The sequence below is a fragment of the Salvelinus fontinalis genome, chromosome 3 (genome assembly GCF_029448725.1).
Source record: "Salvelinus fontinalis isolate EN_2023a chromosome 3, ASM2944872v1, whole genome shotgun sequence".
NCBI lineage: Eukaryota > Metazoa > Chordata > Actinopteri > Salmoniformes > Salmonidae > Salvelinus > Salvelinus fontinalis.
In genome coordinates this window covers 64274540-64280539 of record NC_074667.1, presented here as the reverse complement: position 1 = coordinate 64280539, position 6000 = coordinate 64274540, and the positions used below count along the sequence as shown (strand labels likewise).

The window sequence follows — 6000 nt, the reverse complement described above, 5'->3', positions numbered from 1 at the left end:
AGGAGTGATCAGGCCAGGTAGTCCTGCGGCTCAGGTCCTCTGGGAGAAGAGAAAGATGGCGAGAAAGAGAGAGCATACTTAAATTCACACAGAACACCCAAATAAGACAGGAGAAATACTCCAGATATAACAAACTGACCCTAGCCCTCCGACACATAAACTACTGCAGCATAAATACTTGGATGCTCCTACGAAGGTTCTAACGATGAGTTCAGCCTGAAGAGGCTTTTGGGAAACTGGGCCCAAGTTGTTATTGTAAAAGAGAATGTCTCCTTCCCAAATGACACCCCATTTCCTATATAGTGTACTACTATTGACAATGGCCCATAGGGTCTGGTCAAAAGCAGTGCACTTTGTAGGGAATAGGGTGCCATCTAGGACACAGACAATGCGTTCTCAATAACCTACATGGTTCAATGTTGGTAATACATAAATATTGTAGGAAGTTTGATCTAGATAGAACAGAAATGCTAGCTATGACAACTGTAGCATTACAGCTAGCTACAACTACTATGACAACTGTAGCATTACAGCTAGCTACAACTACTATGATTATTGTAGCATTACAGCTAGCTACAACTACTATGATTAATGTAGCATTACAGCTAACTACAACTACTATGATTAATGTAGCATTACAGCTAGCTACAACTACTATGATTAATGTAGCATTACAGCTAGCTACAACTACTATGATTGATGTAGCATTACAGCTAGCTACAACTACTATGACAGCTGTAGCATTACAGCTAGCTACAACTACTATGATTGATGTAGCATTACAGCTAGCTACAACTACTATGACAACTGTAGCACTACAGCTAGCTACAACTACTATGACAACTGTAGCATTACAGCTAGCTACAACTACTATGACAGCTGTAGCACTACAGCTAGCTACAACTACTATGACAACTGTAGCATTACAGCTAGCTACAACTACTATGACAACTGTAGCATTACAGCTAGCTACAACTACTATGACAACTGTAGCACTACAGCTAGCTACAACTACTATGACAGCTGTAGCATTACAGCTAGCTACAACTACTATGACAACTGTAGCATTACAGCTAGCTACAACTACTATGACAACTGTAGCATTACAGCTAGCTACAACTACTATGACAACTGTAGCATTACAGCTAGCTACAACTACTATGACAACTGTAGCACTACAGCTAGCTACAACTACTATGACAACTGTAGCATTACAGCTAGCTACAACTACTATGACAACTGTAGCATTACAGCTAGCTACAACTACTATGACTCACTTTAGCATTACAGTTAGCTACAACTACTATGACAGCTGTAGCATTACAGCTAGCTACAACTACTATGATTCATGTAGCATTACAGTTAGCTACAACTACTATGACAGCTGTAGCATTACAGCTAGCTACAACTACTATGACAGCTGTAGCATTACAGCTAGCTACAACTACTATGATTGATGTAGCATTACAGCTAGCTACAACTACTATGATTGATGTAGCATTACAGCTAGCTACAACTACTATGATTAATGTAGCATTACAGCTAGCTACAACTACTATGATTGATGTAGCATTACAGCTAGCTACAACTACTATGATTGATGTAGCATTACAGCTAGCTACAACTACTATGATTGATGTAGCATTACAGCTAGCTACAACTACTATGACTCACTTTAGCATTACAGCTAGCTGCAACTACTATGACAACTGTAGCATTACAGCTAGCTACAACTACTATGACTCACTTTAGCATTACAGCTAGCTGCAACTACTATGACTCACTTTAGCATTACAGCTAGCTGCAACTACTATGACTCACTTTAGCATTACAGCTAGCTACAACTACTATGACTCACTGTGGAGTGGATCCATTGTTAGTAACCTTGAAACGTCCAGGTATAACACAAGCAGCATCCTTACTACTACACACAGTAACCCCACCAGCCCTGCTGTAGATTTAGTGGAACAGGACTGCCCCCTAGTGGACAAATGGGATAAAACACAATCGGAAATACTGTAACATTGCTATTCAGGTCACTGCATTACACATACAGTACAATATGATGGTGTTAGATTCACATATAAAATAAGGAATAACTAAATTATGTTTATTCAGTTATCTGAATCTCCATATCTGTAGCTATATTTACATTTTGAGGATGAGTTTACACACTTTTATTTCCCCCGAATCAGAATAATGAACGACTAAATATTCATACCTCAGTTAGGTGATATTACGATAGTATCTTCTATGACTGACGATTCACAGCCATCGTCGATAGCGACAGAGGATACCTAACTTATTTCAACGTGTGCAGAGCAGAGGAGCAGAGAACAGTCAGACATTAAACAACAGTGCCGTTAAATGTCTACATTATATTCCTATTTATTAAAGATATATTAATAAATATATGTATAGATGTTGGAGAACAATGTAGCCATGTTTACGTTTCTCCAAAGCAGCACTAGCTCTCTGTTTTTGTTTCCTCTCTCTTCAATAGCAGATGATTTCTTCTCTTTTGCTCTTTCATGATCAGAAACAGGAATCTGGTTTGTAAAAATCCTTCCATGCCATTGTGAAGCAAACAGCTCAAAGCCTAATCCTACTAATAAACATTTTTGCCAAATATTTGAATAAAGTGTTTGTTTTAAAGATTTCTGCTTTTAAATGGGAACCATTATGTCAGTCGGAGTCTATGTTATTCTCAATCACAACAATATTTTGAATGACAACTATTTTAGGCCACAATAAGTGGAAATTGAACAAACAATACCAAGATGGGAAAAATCTAATGAGGTGTCAAAAGCAAACTGAGGCTACAGCGAAGGAAAGCTGAGGAAAGCGAAGGAAAGCTGAGGAAAGCAAAGGAAAACTGAGGCTACAGCGAAGGAAAGCTGAGGAAAGCGAAGGAAAGCTGAGGAAAGCAAAGGAAAACTGAGGCTACAGCGAAGGAAAGCTGAGGAAAGCGAAGGAAAGCTGAGGAAAGCAAAGGAAAACTGAGGAAAGCGAAGGAAATCGAAGGAAAGCAACACTTCTTGCCCTATTTCCAGATTATTGTAGCAATGTGCAACCTACTACAACACATGTAGTAGCCTAGGCCTTTTAGGAGAGGAAGATGAGGCAAAAATGCTAATCGGTTTAGAGTTCACCAGTTCTGAGAGTTGCTAAGCAGCCTGATGATTTTACATCCCACCACAAGAAGCATAGCCTGCGAAGCTCCTTGACTGACACCTGCTCTCTCTGCGCACCTCAGCCCACAGACACGCTAACATACACTACCACAGACATGCTAACATACACTACCACAGACACGCTAACATACACTACCACAGACATGCTAACATACACTACCACAGACATGCTAACATACACTACCACAGACACGCTAACATACACTACCACAGACACGCTAACATACACTACCACAGACATGCTAACATACACTACCACATACATGCTAACATACACTACCACAGACATGCTAACATACACTACCACAGACATGCTAACATACACTACCACAGACACGCTAACATACACTACCACAGACATGCTAACATACACTACACGACCAAAAGTATGTGGACACCTGCTCTCTCTGCGCACCTCAGCCCACAGACACGCTAACATACACTACACGACCAAAAGTATGTGGACACCTGCTCTCTCTGCGCACCTCAGCCCACAGACACGCTAACATACACTACCACAGACATGCTAACATACACTACCACAGACATGCTCACATACACTACATGACCAAAAGTATGTGGACACCTGCTCTCTCTGCGCACCTCAGCCCACAGACACGCTAACATACACTACCACAGACATGCTAACATACACTACCACAGACATGCTAACATACACTACCACAGACATGCTCACATACACTACACGACCAAAAGTATGTGGACACCTGCTCTCTCTGCGCACCTCCGCCCACAGACATGCTAACATACACTACCACAGACATGCTAACATACACTACACGACCAAAAGTATGTGGACACCTGCTCTCTCTGCGCACCTCAGCCCACAGACATGCTAACATACACTACACGACCAAAAGTATGTGGACACCTGCTCTCTCTGCGCACCTCAGCCCACAGACATGCTAACATACACTACACGACCAAAAGTATGTGGACACCTGCTCTCTCTGCGCACCTCAGCCCACAGACATGCTAACATACACTACACGACCAAAAGTATGTGGACACCTGCTCTCTCTGCGCACCTCAGCCCACAGACACGCTAACATACACTACATGACCAAAAGTATGTGGACACCTGCTCTCTCTGCGCACCTCAGCCCACAGACATGCTAACATACACTCACATGATCAAAAGTATGTGGACACCTGCTCTCTCTGCGCACCTCAGCCCACAGACATGCTCTCTCCAGGGTATAGATGGTATTAAACCATACCTCTTCTCTCTCTCCAGGGTATAGATGGTATTAAACCATACCTCTTCTCTCTCCAGGATATAGCCGGTATTAAACCATACCTCTTCTCTCTCTCCAGGATATAGCCGGTATTAAACCATACCTCTTCTCTCTCTCCAGGGTTCAGCCGGTATTAAACCATACCTCTTCTCTCTCTCCAGGGTATAGATGGTATTAAACCATGCCTCTTCTCTCTCTGTCCAGGGTATAGATGGTATTAAACCATACCTCTTCTCTCTCTGCAGGGTATAGATGGTATTAAACCATACCTCTTCTCTCTCTGCAGGGTATAGATGGTATTAAACCATACCTCTTCTCTCTGCAGGGTTCAGCCGGTATTAAACCATACCTCTTCTCTCTCTCCAGGGTATAGATGGTATTAAACCATACCTCTTCTCTCTCTCCAGGGTATAGATGGTATTAAACCATACCTCTTCTCTCTCTGCAGGATATAGATGGTATTAAACCATACCTCTTCTCTCTCTCCAGGGTATAGATGGTATTAAACCATACCTCTTCTCTCTCTGCAGGGTATAGATGGTATTAAACCATACCTCTTCTCTCTGCAGGGTTCAGCCGGTATTAAACCATACCTATTCTCTCTCTCCAGGATATAGATGGTATTAAACCATACCTCTTCTCTCTCTCCAGGGTTCAGCCGGTATTAAACCATACCTCTTCTCTCTCTGCAGGTTATAGATGGTATTAAACCAAACCTCTTCTCTCTCTCCAGGATATAGCCGGTATTAAACCATACCTCTTCTCTCTCTCCAGGGTTCAGCCGGTATTAAACCATACCTCTTCTCTCTCTCCAGGGTATAGATGGTATTAAACCATGCCTCTTCTCTCTCTGTCCAGGGTATAGATGGTATTAAACCATACCTCTTCTCTCTCTGCAGGGTATAGATGGTATTAAACCATACCTCTTCTCTCTCTGCAGGGTATAGATGGTATTAAACCATACCTCTTCTCTCTGCAGGGTTCAGCCGGTATTAAACCATACCTCTTCTCTCTCTCCAGGGTATAGATGGTATTAAACCATACCTCTTCTCTCTCTCCAGGGTATAGATGGTATTAAACCATACCTCTTCTCTCTCTGCAGGATATAGATGGTATTAAACCATACCTCTTCTCTCTCTCCAGGGTATAGATGGTATTAAACCATACCTCTTCTCTCTCTGCAGGGTATAGATGGTATTAAACCATACCTCTTCTCTCTGCAGGGTTCAGCCGGTATTAAACCATACCTATTCTCTCTCTCCAGGATATAGATGGTATTAAACCATACCTCTTCTCTCTCTCCAGGGTTCAGCCGGTATTAAACCATACCTCTTCTCTCTCTGCAGGTTATAGATGGTATTAAACCAAACCTCTTCTCTCTGCAGGGTATAGCCGGTATTAAACCATACCTCTTCTCTCTCTGCAGGATATAGATGGTATTAAACCATACCTCTTCTCTCTCTCCAGGGTATAGATGGTATTAAACCATACCTCTTCTCTCTCTCCAGGATATAGATGGTATTAAACCATACCTCTTCTCTCTCTCC

The 6000-nt window shown here is 42.0% G+C and overlaps 1 protein-coding gene and 1 long non-coding RNA gene across 2 annotated transcripts in view; one reads left to right on the top strand and one right to left on the bottom strand.

The window, feature by feature from the left end:
- Nucleotides 1-1958, bottom strand: part of LOC129851336 (uncharacterized) — a 2476-nt gene extending 518 nt beyond the window's left edge. Inside the window, exons 1-2 of the long non-coding RNA XR_008758963.1 lie at nucleotides 1859-1958; nucleotides 1-39 (exon numbers count right to left, since the gene is read on the bottom strand). The exon at nucleotides 1-39 is cut by the window's left edge and continues 518 nt beyond it. This is a non-coding gene — a long non-coding RNA (uncharacterized LOC129851336). The remainder of the gene's footprint in view (nucleotides 40-1858) is intronic.
- LOC129851335 (plasma membrane calcium-transporting ATPase 2-like) overlaps nucleotides 1-6000 on the top strand; it is a 229177-nt gene that overhangs the window by 183259 nt on the left and 39918 nt on the right. The gene's annotated exons all lie outside the window — the stretch shown is intronic.